Consider the following 17,414-nt stretch of genomic DNA (forward strand, 5'->3'; position numbering starts at 1 on the left):
TCAAAGGTAAAGGTCATGGTGATCTTTTCTAGAAAAATTATGTGTTCTCAACAAGCAGACGACCAAACTGCTCCAGGGAGTTCTAGTTTAATCATGATTTTCTGTCCCAGGGGTGGCTCAAACCCGACCTGTTTTTATTGAGGACTTCTTTCAAAAGCCGTCTTGTTTAATACTTTGTTTATATTGCAGCCAAGGTCAATGCCATTTACGAATGAATGGTTATTTAAAAGGTACTTAATTGCCAAAGCATTTCTTTGTTACCCCTCTTTACCAACTTGGAAAACGTTACGTGATTGCCAAATATGAATAAACAAGAGGTGTTACAGAAAGGTGACAAGTTTCCTCAATTTTGTCTTATTTGAGGGATAGATAATTGAATATGTCTTTGACACTTCCTGTTTTCCTGAGATGTACACTTCTGACAGCCCTGAAAGCCATCCTGTCTAATGCGTTCTTTTTATTTTAGCTTTGGTCAATGTAATTATTGAACATAATGGACAGAATGGTAGGTTATTTTAAAAAAGGACGTATATATGGCGTATCACTACAAGAGTGATGTCTTTTTAATACTCCTTCATCATTTTAGAAAACATAATAATGGCTGGAGGAAACCGATGGCAAAATTTAATCTACCATATGCTTCTCATGTTTAAAATATATTCAATGAATACGCCCACTTGCTCTGTTTTAAAAACCAATCAATTTGATAATTTAATAATTTATTTGAAACTTGCTGTATTGTGGCAGAACTTGAAGGACAATATACATATAGAAAACATATTTTACAAATGCCTTGAAGGCCAGCCACTTAAATTAAGGTTAAATCACTCACAATCCTTTAAAAACTGCGTTTAAGTCATTCATAAAAGTAAATGCACAGCCGTTTAGTTTTCAAAGCCTGACACACTGCCGTTCAGTAACTCTTGAACACACTGCCTCGTGTGAAGTCCTCAATAACAGCAAGTTGGGTGTTTTGTCCATCAAAATAGACATATTTTAGACATGTATTTTCATTTTCTTCTCCAATGTGAATAAGTGTTCTGTATTTGACTCCATTTTCTTGGAGTTGGAGAATTCTCCGTTTGCAAGCAATGTAAATGTTTCCCTCAGTGTCAGTGGATACTCCTCTTGGTGAAACCAAAGCATTTTATTTAAATATAAATAATATGGTCCCCTTAGTGTCAAAAGCATACAGGATGTGTCTGCAGCATACAAAACATTTTATTCTAATGTTCGAAGAAAGGTATTCTGGCTGTTCAAAAAGTGGGCGCCTGTTTTTGTCATACAGTATTTGCTGCTTCAGTACACCTTCAAAAGTATAGACATGGATTTGCCATATTGGAGTTACAAAACTCCCATACTTAGCATGCACAAGAGCTAAATCATTGTCACACTTCGTTATTCCGAAACAATATCCGGGGTGGTAAAAACAACTTCAGCAATTTTCATACTTTCATCCATCTTGCAAACACTTGTGTAGCGGCGAAATGTAAAGTATGTCAATTCATTCCCAGTCACAAAATAAAATTCCTTTCGTGATGTATCTTTTTGGTTAAATCGAATTTCTTTGTTTTTAATACTTATTTTGTTATGAGAAACAAGATTGTTATCTTTAGCGTCAATTAATCTTAAAAATACCCCCTGTGCATAATACGGATATCCAGTTTGGTCAGTCTGTTGTTCTACAAATCTGATCAGTTTTGTTTTCTGTATTACTGAATCCGATGAGTGTGTTTGCACTATACTCGGGAATACAATGCGTTGACCACAAAGCTAAGTGCCTGTTTTTTAGCTTTTTCTCTGTCACATTTTCACAACTGATTACCTCATGATCTTTGGCTACACTTATCTGTGCATGCACCATTTAAACACTGGTTACACAAGTATTGTTTACAATGTGTGCCTTATTTTCTTGCATCTTGTCGAATGCCACAAATGTCACTCTTATCATTATTGTCTTCTGAAAAACTAGCCCTTAAAGTCAAAGATAATTGATTTCTTAAAGAGACTGTGTCACAGATTGGCACAAAAAGTTTTTTTCTGTAACGAATCTCAGGACAATTATCTAATAGAATGTGTTACGCTTTGATATCATATTTGTAAAATAAAGAACCAAAATGTAAACAAAAAATTGTGTCGGAGACCGGTTCGAATTCGCATCGTCAAAATTGTAGTCCAGCGTCTTACTCACTGCGCTACAAAGTCCTATTCTAATGATATATGGGTGACATAAATAAGCTATCCACCTACCTCGGTAATATCACGTGATAACACCGACTAGCCAATTACTTATAAGGAATGAATTCTACCTGTTAGATATACCCAGTAATCTTTTTTTAATGGAAAAATACGAAATAAATGCTAACATTAAATTAATTGTAAACTATGTGGTACTTCAGTTAGTAAGTTTCAATGCATTGTAAACATCGATGCCAAGTTTATTTCAGTTTTCGACAATTTTCTTTTTTTTCCCGCTATTTTATCATACGTGAGACAGCCCCTTTAATGTAAATTCTTTATATCGGATGAGTTTGATATAAATCAGTAAAACGATTGAAATTACAACGCTAGTGCAGATTTTATGGAACTTGTAACATTATTTGAACCAACTATTTCCATCCATTCTGTATATTATCCTTTAATAAATAAATTCACTGGATAAAATAAATTGAGAAAATCAGTAATTTGAAATTTTATCACATATGCAGTGTTAAATAGTTTGGTTTAAGTTGAACAAACGAAATCCAATACGATAAACTGAAAATAGATTGTACAGACGGATAAGATAATTGTGTTTACGTTAATCTGAAGACATTTGATTGATCAATATTTGACTTGTATAAAAAGAAAATAAGGAAGTGTTATGTTTAAGTTTAAGATAGCTATACACCTGTACAAGATATTTTATAGAGTGAGCACTTAAAATGAAGTTCTACAAGCAATCAACATAATTATCTATTGGAGATTTGCTGTGTACAAAACACCTCTGGCCATTAAAATGTGGACAAAACATCATTTGAATGTCACTAGATACTGACGATTTCAGTGTAATGTTTTCATTTTCGTTCCAAAGGAGTTAATCTTATCGATGTTATATACAAGTTTGCCTCTAATTATACTTGTTATTTTACAGTATACAAATAATCTTGGTTTTATAGGCTTAGTTTACATTTAGATTAATTTAATTTCACTTTTTATAAATGTAACTCTATGAATAAGCTTTTAATCTCCTACTCTTTTATTTTTAATGTTATTGCAAGCAAATGATGAAGTAAACATATGAAATATTCGAACTTGCTTTAATTGTGACACCTCGAGGATGAAAACAACATTTCTTATGTTTTTGAAACTGAATGATCCAGCTTCAATCAAAAAATCTTATTTTTTGTGACCACACTAAAAAGCCTCATGTGTATCAGACATTTTATAATTGCTTATAGGGCAAATAACACAATCGTACCTTCGGTCACTCAGGAACCTAAACACACTACCGTGTGTATAGTCCTCAGTCCTTCTTGCTTTATTCATATTTGCGAGTTTACATAGCTCAGTTATAAGTTCAGACTCATATTGTGCTCCCTGCTCATACTGAATAATGTAGGCATTCCATAGATTACCACCAAATTGTTGTAAATTGAATCAGCTGTAGTTCTTGTAGTTCGTTTGTTTGTATGAATTGTCATCGAATATCTGTTGTCTGTTTAATACATGGATTTAATCCACAATCATGTACATACGTGTTATTATGCTGCACTTTCTGTTTTCTAGTGTGAGATAATCCATGAATTCTCTCTCCAATTGCTAAGATGATACTATGTTCAGAAGTGCTGTAAGACTATTCGTTTATCAACATCATGTGCCATTCCTGGTCAAAGAAATCTCTCTGAGCAATTTCAGAGATGTTAAATGTCCGGAATTTCCAATGTTGTTGTGAAAGCCTACCATGACCATTTTCTGTAACATTCTGGTAGTATCAATTGTTCTTATATTCCTGTCTTGTTGTTCTGCATGGAATGGCCCGGTTTGTCTTCAATTTCATGAAAATTCATTTCATGATAACGTCGTCTTTTCCGAAGTTGTAATAAGTTATCCCGTCGTCTACAACTATTCTTCAACGATCTATCAATCTGTCACTCCTCTGTGGCTTCATAATTTCTCTCACCTCTGTCTAAGCCATTGGTGTTGGGATTCTTCTGTCACTTCAATTATTCGAATGGTCATTATTGGTATCGTTACTATGTATTTTGTGTCTGTTGTGTTGTTGCATACATCCTTGACTTGATCGTCGTTGATCCCGTTTTCTTCTCTTCTGTCCAGCTATCTGCTAAGACCGTCTGATTCCTGCCCTCGTGTAGATATCAAAGCTATAGTTTCCGAGTACTGTTGCCCAACGATGTCCAGTTGCATAAAATTTGGCGGAAGTGTGTACATACGTCAATATGTTGTCTGAAAATACGGAGAATCTATTGATCATGTGGTAGTCCGAGAAGCGTTCTGGTACTGCACATCTAAGACTTAAAAATTCTAGTTAATATGCATAATATTTTTTCGCCTTTCGACAATGACCTACTGGCATATGCGATCACTTTATTTTGACGTTCCTGCTCCTGATATTATTACGGCCCCTTTTGCTCTTCCCTGAGGCGTATGAATTCAATATTATTTGTGTTTGTAATTCCGGTAATGCTTATATCAGGGGTTGATAAAAAATGTCTTTGAGATTTCCTTTTCTTCTTCACTGGTCAACTTCCATTCTTTGTTAATCTTCTCACTCCTTGTCTTATTGGATGGTGTTTCAGGTATGAATTTAGTCAATGTGCGTGTTATTTGCTTAAGTCCTTCACGAATTTGCGCTAGTATCCACGAAAGATTAAAACGATCTCAATTCATCAGAATACTTCGGTGTTGGCAAATTCTTCGCCTTTTCTACTTTTTCAGAGGCTGTTTCAATTGCATATCTACTTATAATATATTTTTAAAACTATTTTAACTTTGTGTATAAAATAAAATGTCAATACTTGATCTACTCTTTCAAAGTATAGGTTCACATGAGTAAGATAAAATGATAAAATCATCGAGGTAAATCGCTTTCATAATCATATCTATTTTAAGCATTTTTCCATAAGTCTTTGATATGTTGTTTGTCTGTTACTTGATAAAAAATACATTTTAGAATATTAATACAATCCTAGATGGCTGTTTCAAACAAAATGGGCTTATGTCATGTGATCAAGTTGAAAAAAAACGCTCAGATATGACAAATTTATTATATGCCTATCAAATTTCTTTTCCATATCCAACAGAGAAAATACAGCACTCCGTATTGAAAAATCCGTATCATGATACTGTCGTTTTCTGATTCCGTATCATGCGAGTACCGTGTGTAATCTCGGAACTACTTTCGCGTTGCTTAAAATAGCGTGACCAAACAAAACCTGTCAACTTTTAAATACATTAAATTATCTAACTTTACTCACGCTCCAGAAGCATGTAAATATTCAGAAACACGGTTCTCATGTTTTTCAAATAACCATGAGGTTAAGCACGAAGGGAGCACACTTCCAATCTATCTAGACAGCTACTTCAGTGACATAGTTGTTTGCCATTTCGAAGTTCATAAATTGTTGCATTATCCATGTTAATTTTTATAAATATGAGCAGCTCGCCGATACAAAGAAGAAGGCGAATTCGCGTCATCGAAAGAAAAAGCGATTGACTCACGAACTTCCCTCATTTAAGCATATCATTACCGTCAAAAAATCCCACGAATATTTTCATAGTTAAAAATTGGCCGCGTTACGTCTACATGAAATGACGATTAGTGTATACTCGTAAAATAAGTACCATTTTTTGTTGTTGTTGTTTTTTTAGTGCTGTGCTATTTAATAATTGTTTTCGTATTAGCAATTTGTTAATTTTGCTAAAACACAAAATATTTTTTTCTTATTATGCTAAATAAAGTGAATTCTGTAACTTCTGACTACGTTTCGCTGTAGTAGCCTCCTTTGACTTCATTACACAAAACACACTCGAGTTTATACGCGCATTTGACAGATGGCAGTAAAATTAAATCAAATTTTAACCGAACAATAAAAAGGAATGGGCTTATGTCATGTGACACTAACTGCGGTCTCGATGGATAGGTGTTTACACACCGAACTCGACGTGATACAGGTCACCAGAAAAGCGTCATATCATGATATCCATTACACTAAGCTTTCGAATATTTATATGTTGTAAATGCTAAAAAAGTATTGTGTCACCTAAGAAGCGTTGCAGGAACATGGGGCTATGTGATTGGTCTGGCAGTTTCATCGTCTGCGTGGACATAAGTGTCACACTTTTGTCTCCAATCAAAAACTTTAAGCAACTTGTTGTCGGATATTTAAACTTCATATGCGCATGATCAGCAGATGACCTCTATTGAATTTGGGTTCTGTAAGCCGATTTCTTAAACATCAAAGAAAATAGTCGAGTTAGTGTCACAACTTAGGTGTTATCAACTTTGCTGGTGAAATAACCTTGCAAAAACCTAAACCTTGGCTTGAGCTGATAAGATATGTTACAGATATTCTTAAAAGACTAACCAGTGCCAATATGCATAATTGTTCTTAAGCCCATAACTCTGATTAAAGTAGTTATTGAGTTATGTCGCTTGTTCAATTTTGGAAAAAACAACAAAGGGAAGTTATTGTTAAGTGTTTTATGAGTTTTGCTTTCCAAATTCAAATATCTCCTATCAATTAAGGTAGTTCGCATATTTTAGCGGCCAACTAATGGATGTGGTAAATGTCCATGTCACACTGTTGTATGTGTGCAAAAAAGATGATTTTAGGGTCAATGTGACTATTTTTATATGGAGTTCAGCCATATTTCTTTACAATTCTGTTATATGCTTTGTTTGTTCTTTCACATGATATAAAAACAACAACAACGAAAAACATCTAAAAGGAAATTATTATTTTTATAAGAAAACATGATTTAATACACACTTTCAGTCATTCAAAGATTTCATGAGGTCCATCGATCTTGTATCTATTTAATTTTATTTTGTATATGTAAAAAGGGCTATCACTAGAAATACAAACAGATTTGCAAAGTTCAATACAACACATTACACTATATCAGCAATATGAATTTGTTATTAAAACAAGTTTTCTTACAAGATTATTTACATTTTAATATCACACAGAACTGAATTGTTCAAAATGTTCATCGATACATGTAGACTTAAAGTGGACTAAGCAGTTATTGAAACACTCCAGATTCTGTTCACACACCCGTACGCTCGCACGCACGCACTCAAACACACACACATACACACGCGCGCGCGTGCTGTTTCAGGTACAGCGCTTCAATCAATTACTTGTTTCAAAGGACTAAACCACTGCCTGCTTTTCAATGAAACTTTATATTATTTTGTTAATTCCTGCTTTATTAATGCGTTTGGTTAAATGGCAAATCTTTTTAAGACTGGTTAATATTAAAGCAAGCAGGCGGCATAAATTGTTATTATATTCCTTTATATTCCCGAAGCATTTAAATTGGGCGGTGTCACGGCAGTGATGATAAATAAACTTTTGACATTATGTTCTCAACTTTAATGATCGATCTAAAATGAATACATATATAAATATGTTATTTAGGGTGTCCACACTAAACAGCCAGCTTTTGATTGTTTTAACATATTTTACTAATGCCTGTAAGGCCAGCCGTGATAAATAGGGTTCAGTAACTCACAAACATAAAAAACTGCCGTTTAGTCATTTAGAAAACTAAATACACAGTCGTTAAGTTGTACAAATCTGACGTTCAGTCACTCAAAAACGTGAACACACTACCGTGTGTACAGTCCTCAATAACAGCAAGTTGGGTATTTGCCTTGTCAAAATAGACTTTTTCTATACATATATGTGCTTTTCCTTCTCCCATGTGAAGAATTGTTCTGTATTTGACTCTTTTTCTTGGAGTTGGAGAATTCTTCCTTTGCAAGCAATGTAAACATTTCCCTCGTAGTCAGTGGATACTCCTTTTGGTGCGGCCATAACCTTTGATTGAAATATGAAAAGTATGGTCCCCGCCATGTCGAAAGCATACAATACATTTTTCCCAGTATCGGTAGCATACAGAATATTTTCTTCAGTGTTTGCAGAAAGGTATTCAGGCCGCTCAAATAGAGCTTTTCTGTCTTTGTCATACAGTATTTGCTGCTTCAGTACACCTTCAAAAGTATAGACATGGATTTTCCATTTTGGAGTCGCAAAACTCCCATCCTGTTCATGTACAAGAGCTAAACCATTGTCAAACTTGGTTATTCCGAAACAATGTCCGGGTGTGGTAAAAACAACTGTTGCAGTTTTCATCCTTTCATCCATCTTGCAAACCCTTTTGTAGTGGGTAAATGTAAAGTAGGTTAATTCATTTCCAGTCACGAAATAAATTATTTTCCATGATGTTTCTGTTATGTACAATTGTATTGCTAGGTTTTCAATGCTAATTTTGATTTGTGATGCAAGCTTATTATCTCTAGCATCAATTATTTCTAAATCCACCGACTGTCTAGGATAAGGATGTCCATACTTGTTAATTTGGTGTACTACAAATCTTATACCAGTTTTGTTTTCGTTGTTACTGAATCCGATGAGATTATCTCCACTGTTAATCAATCGATAGGTTGACCATAACGCTAACTGCCTTTTTCTCAGTTTTTTCTCTTTAACATTGTTACTGTTGATAACTTCGTGATCCTTGGTTACACTTATCTCTCCATGCACTTTTAAACACTGACTGCATACGTATTGTTTACATTCTATGCAGTATTTAGTGTTCGATTGTGGTATGTCACAGATATCACAATGATCACTTTTGTCTTCCGCACACATTAAAAACAAGAAATCTTCTTCAAGAGTTTGCGTATCTCTGTGTGCAAAAGTGATACGATGATTGCAGCTGTCCTCTTCAAATCTCTTGAACATGGTGTAAACAAAACATAAAACTGAAATCAATAAAATTGTCAGGCATACGCAGATTTCATAAAAGAAATTGAGCCACCAGTTGTCTTCCATCTTCTAAGTATTTCTTAAAAAAGATAGATCAAAATTACTCACACTATATAGCCTTAACAAGAATGGTTGAAGTTTTAACAAACACGACTGAATACGTTGAATTTAAGCAGAACTGAAAATATAATGTACACACTGATAAGAAAATTGTGTTTTTGTTAATGTAAAGATTGGTTATTAATCAATAGTTGACTGGTATGTTATCGTATGTGATAAGCGTATGAGGGGTGTGTTTTGTTTAAGTATAAGATTAAAATATATTTCGCATTTTACATAGTCAGCACTTAATTAAATGATTATAACAAAATGATTTTTCTACAAGCTTTTTTACAGAATTATTGCATACAGTATTTATAGTGTACAAAAAAGTGCTTGCTCTACATTTAATCAAGTCAGGGGCGTAAGTTGAGTATTATATCTGTGAATAATCGTTACTTATTGCTAAAAGAAAAAAGGTCATGATAAAGTGAATAGCTATAACTGCTCATGCGCATAAAGCAACGCCTACTATGCAATTGCGCTATTTCAGTGTCAACGCTGATTAAAATGACGTCAAAATAACTTGGTGGTGGGGGTGGGGGTCATGCAGTTATTTACAGGACTCTTTGACAGGCACTGGGCATAATTTTAAGTTGATGCAATTTGGCAGGGGCTAACACTATATCAGTGGGAATGTATGAAATATTTTCTTCGTGAATAAGCAACCTAACGGAGCGGAATGCAGCGAAGAAATTACTTCATAAATTAATTCAGGATGTTTTACATAATCTCTGTAACATACATTTTCTTCAGTGTTTGCAGATAGGTATTCAGGTTGCTCAAAGAGAGCATGTCTGTTTTGTCAAATAGTATTTGCTGCTTCAGTACACCTTCATAAGTAAAGTCATTTTTGCCATTCTGGAGTCGAAAAAAGTCCCATCCTGCTCATATGCAAGAGCTGAACCATTATCAAACTTGGTTATTTAAATAAAAATATCCTCGTGCCTTAAAACAATTCATGCAGTGTTCATGCCTTTCTCCATTTTCCAAACACTCTTGTAGTGACGAAACGGAAAGTATGTTCATTAAATTCTAGCTACAAACTAAAATAGCTTCCGGTATGTATCTACATCATCTAATACAGTAAGGTTGTTAATTGTAATTTTATTTTGTGTTACAAAAAAAAGTCCCATCCTGTTCATATACAGGAGCTGAACCATTATCAAACTTAGTAATTGTATAAAAATATCCTCGCGCATTTTAAACAATTCATGCAGTGTTCCGGTATGTATCTACATCATCTAATACAGTAAGGTTTTTATTTGTAATTTTATTTTGTGTTACAAACTAAGTATCTTCAGCGTCAGTTAATCCTAAATATACCCATAAACGTGTTAAAAATGGTGTATTGAAATTCTCTAAGTTTGCTGTGCTACACTTCTTATATCATTTTTGTTTTCATTGTTTCTGAATCTGATGAGGTGTTTTCCACTTTTGATTGAAAAATATACACACTAAAGCTATGTGTCTGCTCATAAGCTTTATCTCTGTACCATTCTCAGAATGTGTAGTCTCATTACCCTTGGTTTATCGTTTCTGTCCATGTAACCTTAAACACTGGATGCACAAGTATTGTTTACATTGTGTGCAGTATTTAATTGCCGCCGCATAATTTCACAACTGTCTCAATATTCATCAATAATGCATTCTGCAGACATTCAAAAGGCCTCATCAAACGTCTGTGTTGCCTTTTTGGAAACTTCACTCTAACCCCCGTGTGTCTGAGTTTTAACGCTTTGCCGCTGATGGTTTGGTGTCTGCGTTGTCTGATTTGACACAGTTGGCGTCATTCTGAATAGATTGTATTGTTTAAAGAGAAAACAAATATATTTTATGTCTTATTATATATTTAGTCCCGTTTTAAATGCCTAATATCTAAGATAATCAATGTATGAAGGAAAAATCTTAAGCAAAGTCCTCTTCTTTCAAGTTTTATTTCGAACACTCTGTTTTTGAAGGGGTCCCATAAATCTGCAGCTCAATACAGATATGCACCCAGTTCCCTTTAAACTTAAATGAATTGCTAAATGCATACAAGGTCTTTTTAAGCAAACAACTGAAGTATGTTCTTAATACAGATAACAGTAATATAGGATATATTACAAGTGATCATTCCAAACAGAATTTACAAAAATGTTTTGTTTTGTTTTCAAATTGATAAAACAGCGAGCTTTTATCAGTTTAGAAAATGAGTTCAGCACATAACTTGGGATAAGAAGTTATCATTAATACATAAAGTTAAATGTTCAGTGTCGGCAGTTTTAAGACGACCTTAAGTTTTTTCTTACTTTCTGTAACTTACTGACTCACAGTGGTAAAATCCCAATCTAGTTGCCAATGTAAATATGGGAAAAAAACTTAAAACACTAAGGTATTGAATATTTTGTATGTAACATGTGCTTGAGGTTCTATACCATATTGTTTTTGTGTCGTTTGCTAAGCATGGCCAGTAGGCACATACGGATAAGTTCTTGGCGGTTTCATTGTCCGCGTTAACATCGGTGCCAAACATTTTTTACTCAATAAACAACTTGATGTTGAGTCCTCAAACTTATTTTTTTTTATAGTCAGTTTATGACATCTATTTAATTTCGGGTCAGTAAGGCAAAGGTCAAGGTCATGGTGAACTTTTCAAGAGATCCGACTAGTGGAAATCTAGTTTAATCATTGATGTTCAGTTCTCATTGATGGTCCTTACCCGACCCGTTTTCCTGTGAACTTCTGACAACCCTAAGAATGTCTTGTTTAATATTTTGTTTTAATTGCAGCCATTCAGGTCAAAGTCATTTTCTTGAAATTAATTGAAACGATGGTTGGTTATTTAAAGATATATTCAAATGCATGATATCATTGCCAAAAAGATTTCTTTGTTATGCCCTTGATCAATGTAATTGTCAAACACTAATAACAAACACTTAGCATGTACAGGAGCTATAACAGAAAGGTAACAAATGCCCCTAATTTTGCTTCGTATGAGTGATGACAAACTAAGTCTTACTCAGATCGTTGAGGTTATGACTTTATATTTTCTGTATTCGAAACTTTGAAGGGAAAGGTCGATTTATTGTCACAACTAAGGTTCTGTAAATCAAATTGACGTTCTCATCCTTCAAAAACTTAAACCTTGGCTTGAACTGAAAAAAAAATGTTTAGATATACGTTAAAGAATAACCGGTGACAATATTCATATTTCTACTAAGGCCCATTACTCTAGCTAAAATAGTTACTGAGTTATGTCCATTGATCAATTGAGAAAACGAACTTCTTGGTACACCTGGTATACATTCGGGACGTTGTAGACATGAGTTGTGAAACTACATGATGTTGAAGATGATTGCATTAAAGTTTTCCTTGCCAAATACAAATATCTACTATAACTTTTGGTAGTTAGTACATTTAAACGGGCAACTAAAGAATATGGTGCGTGTTCATGTCCCTTCGTTGGATTTTTGTCCAAAGTAAATGTTTAGGTCAATATGTCTATTATCGTTCACTTTTTTGCGAAATTCGGCTAGATATTTGTTTTCAATTATTTGATTTTCTTAACTTGCATTTCCACATGAGGTAAAATATCAACAAAAAAGACGTCTAGAAAGTAAAAGAAAATTTAAAAACAAACAACATTTAATCTACACTTCTATTCATACAAAGTGTGCAGCTAATGAATCAAACTTTTAAATATTTACGTAAAAATGGGGTATCATTCATTGTACTATAATTTTCATTCAAACTGATTTTTGATTATTTCATCAATCATACAAATTATATAACGATACATATAAACCTATGTCCATATATGTGCTCTTCAACTACTGCTTTCACAGCAGCTAACCACTTTAAGCAAGTGCATCTTTCTGACATTATAAGAGTCTTTTTCTTTTTTTAAAGGTATTTCGTTTACTTTTGATTGTTTTTCAGTGCTACTTTGATAAGCTGTAAAACCATGCCTTACTTATTCGTTTGTTAAATGGCAAATCTATTTAACTCATTGACATTAACGCAAGCAGGCGGAATACATCAATATTCCTGACGCACTTTAAACTAGCTGTATTTTGGCAGAACTTGAAGTAAAATATACAATGCATATAGTACTAAAATTTAGGTCAAATAACTTACAACTTTACAAACTGCTTTTAAGTCATTCAGATACTTAAATGCACAGCCTTTTAGTTCTTAATACCTGACACACTGCCGTTCAGTAACTCAAAACCTCGAACACACTGCCTCGTTTAAGTGCCCAATAACAGCAAGTTGAGTGTTTTGTCCATCAAAGTAGATATCTGCTAGGTATGTATTTTCCTTTCCTTTTCCAATGCGAATAAGTGTTCTGTATTTGACCCCATTTTCTTGGAGTTGGATAATTCTCCCTTTGCAAGCAATGTAAATATTTCCCTCGTAGTCAGTGAATACTCCTTTTGGTGAAACCATAGCATTTGATTGAAATATGAATAATATGGTCCCCTTGCTGTCAAAAGCATACAGGATGTGTTTTAATGTGTCTGCAACATACAACACATTTTCTTCTGTGTTTGAAGAAAGGTATTCTGGCTGTTCAAAAAGTGGGCGCCTGTTTTTGTCATACAGTATTTGCTGCTTCAGTACACCTTCAAAAGTATAGACATGGATTTGCCATACTGGAGTCACAAAACTCCCATACTTAGCATGCACAAGAGCTAAACCATTGTCAAACTTCGTTATTTCGTAACAATATCCGGGGGTGATAAAAACAACTTCAGCAATTTTCATACTTTCATCCATCTTGCAAACACTTTTGTAGCGGCGAAATGTAAAGTATGTCAATTCATTCCCAGTCACAAAATAAAATTCCTTTTGTGATGTATTTTGTTTTTGTTTAATTGATATTTTAATGCTTATTTTGTTATAAGAAACAAGATTATTATCTTTAGCGTCCATTAATCTTAAAGATACCCCCGGTGCATAATACGGATATCCAGTTTGGTCAGTCTGTTGTTCTACAAATCTGAAATCAGTTTTGTTTTCTGTATTACTGAATCCGATGAGTGCATTAGCACTATACTCGGGAATACAATAAGTTGACCACAAAGCTAAGTGCCTGTATTTTTAGCTTTTTCTCTGTCACATTTTCATAACTGATTACCCTGAATATATTATATATTAAGGTTCGTAAACTAAGATATAAAAACCCGTAGCCTACAAGTTTGAGGGCAAGAACTGTAATAGCGGTTTAAGACATGCGTTTTCTTTGGTACCTTGATGTTCCCCTTTTTTAATCAGTTTATACAATTATTTGTTTAAAAAGACCATGGTACAGCATTTAGTCATATCCCTATTTCAACGCGAAGTCAACAAATGTCACACATCTACAACTTGGGACCTAATTAATTGAATAAAGATGCATCACAATATGAGACCAGTATATCGTATAGAAGTTAACTTCAATTTGTTGTAATTAAGGATAACACAGGTATTAATTTGAATATTATAGTTTGCATAATGTTATTTGAAGAAAATCCATTTGTCTGTCTTCCTTAAAGTCCAACTTGACCTGCATCATGTTTGAAATCAAACCATAAAATAAATTTTGTTGTAGAATTGTATTGATGTTTTTAGAGATATAAAAATAACTTGTCCCAGAAAACCGAACCTTTTAAATTTGATTCATAATGAACCACTCAAAGCTGCCAAATATGTAAGTAAGGATAAGATACCCTGCCATCATTGATTAAAATTCCACTTTTAAGTTCCAGCTGTCTATTTATATTTCACTTGACTCAAGTTAACAAACACCAGCCTGTATTAATGTCATTGTCTCATTGATGTAGGAGACAGGCTGCACATCTGTTTCTACTTACCTAAGAGTGTAATATATAGAGGATTTGTTTTCAGTGAAAGATCGTATTTTATTTCACGAGTGTCATAGAAAGCCACGAGTGAAAATATATTTTTTCTATGATCACGAGTGAAATTAAATACGATCTTACACTGATTTAAAAAAATCTGTTTCTTTTATGCTTATTTTCGGATTTTTTTAGTTTTTGAATTTATTTCTAAATTACCCCCTTTTTAGAAAAGTGTGTTATTTACGCTGCTCTCCGTGGGGAGCTCCTCACTCAAAATTATAGCTGTCATCTTTTATATTTCCGGTTTGTTGGGAAATAGGTATCTGCGCTTCATTCATAGATTATTATTCGCTCGTTTTTTAATGCAAAGCTTTTATGAACAGTAATCAATGAAGTTTAATAAGTGCACATATGTTCCAAAAAACAACGAAAACACTTTTATTTAAAGTGGGGCATGAATACATAACCAATTTACTACGCTGCCATTTAATAAATGAACATTTAAGAGGTCAAATGTGTAAGGAAAACATATGCGAATACTCATTGGATTTTAAACATTTTTCTAAGTTTAAGACTGCATGTGTGTCATAATAAATGAATATTCAGTCATCTTACTGTCAGACACCAGTCTGTTTCGCTTGAAAACAGGTCTGTTTTCGAGGTAAAGAGTGAATGCCATGCTAGTTTGTTGACAAATTTTGAGGCGTGGGTGGGGTAAAAAAAATCAGATTATATGCAAATGGTTGTGTGAATTTTCCGGGAAGCTCGTGTTACAATGGCAAACAGCTCAAAATGCATTTGCTATAACGATGATATACAATTCTATTTATGTTCGATCAGTTGTTTTCGTCTGTAATTTGTTTGGTATGAAAGCAAATGTTCGAACATTCAGCTTCAAGATGAAGACAATGTTTGAAAAAAGGGATAACCGGTAATAAACAGTTAATTTCCAAATATATATTTTTTTTAAATTCATAAAACATTTCTTTAAATTTTAAGCATTTTTTTGCCAACATTTACTGGTTCAAAGTGAAGTGTTCTGTTTTGATCAAGGGAAGTAACTTTTAAGGAATTTAAAAGTAGTTCTGAAAGTTGATATTTTCACTCCTTATTTTGCAGTCAAAATATCAAATTAATATTTTCACTGTTGTTATTTCACTGTTAAAACCCCATATTTCATCGAAAAGCATGAAAGAAACATGCATATTCTCGATGATTTATCAATCTGTTAGAAGCTGTGTAAACATTTTGCCCCAGAAATGTCCAGGGACATATCAATTTTATTGCAGACGAGAATGTTGGCAACACTTTGGATGGGCAATACGGAGTGTTATCGGAGCGTAGCAGACAGATTTGGCATAAGTAAACGTATTTATTGAAACAGTTTCTGTACATTTTTGTTTAGAATACTGACACATGAATTAAGTCCATTACAATTTCACAGCATGTTTTATAACAATCACTAAAATGTTCATTAAATTTACCATTGATTTAATGTATATGTTTTAATATGAAAGTAACACTCATATTTTATTACAATGCCGGATGTGGGATTTCTGGAATAGTTGGAGCTGTAGATGGTACACACATTCATGTTCCAGGTCTACCATCTGAGCACAGGGCGTCATTCATAAATAGGAAAGGATATGCTAGCATCCAGATGCCGGTAGTTTGTGACAGTAAATTCCTGCTGCTGGATACATACACCGGTTGACCTGGCTCTGTGCATGATGCAAGGGTATTCAGAAACATCCCATTACAGGATGCATGCCAGCAGCTCCCTGCACAGTACCATTTGATTGGGTAGTCAGCATATCCGTTATCCAGGTATATGTTAGTCTCATATAGAGACAATAGCCATCTTGATGCTCAACAGAAGATGTTCAACAAGGCCCACTCGCCAACTAAAGCTGATGTTGAGCGTGCGATAGGGCTTTTAAAAAGCAAGTATAGGCGATTGAAAAATCTTGATTTGCTTCTCGCTGAACAGATATCAGAAGTCATAACAGCTTGCTGTGTTTTGCATAACTTTATTTTGGACAGGAAGGGTGAAGATGTGTTGGAAGTTTTAGAATGTGATTCTGCAAGTGTCGAGAGAAGGGATGTGCTGATTCACTAAATGCCGCTGGAGAGGTGAAACACAGGAACATAGCCAGTTCGTTGTAAATTCTGTGACATTATATTGTTCTTATTGAAATGAAATTATGGAGTTTTTCCCAACATTCTCCATGGCATTGTTGTATACATTTTCATCTCGTACCCATGCCTTCTGTTTGCTACTTATTTCTATAACAGTTATAATGAAAACAACATGTAGCAATAAAAGGTCAATGTTTGTTTTTGGAGTCAAAGAAAGCGATATTTTCCTTTTCTTTAAAACCTTAGACTTCATGACCGGTGGCCACAGTTTGCTGTCTGTACATTTTAATATTCAATATGCCAACAATTTAAAGGCATGAGTTGTTCATGTTCTATGCACCCCTAGCGTTAA

The 17,414-nt window shown here is 33.9% G+C and overlaps 1 pseudogene; it reads left to right on the forward strand.

Moving 5' to 3' along the window:
• The first annotated feature begins 16,161 nt into the window (after positions 1 to 16,161).
• LOC128223196 (putative nuclease HARBI1) lies at positions 16,162 to 17,042 on the forward strand (annotated as a pseudogene).
• The last annotated feature ends 372 nt before the right edge of the window (positions 17,043 to 17,414 follow it).

The sequence above is a fragment of the Mya arenaria genome, chromosome 17, assembly GCF_026914265.1.
Source record: "Mya arenaria isolate MELC-2E11 chromosome 17, ASM2691426v1".
In the NCBI taxonomy this organism is placed as follows: Eukaryota; Metazoa; Mollusca; class Bivalvia; order Myida; family Myidae; genus Mya; species Mya arenaria.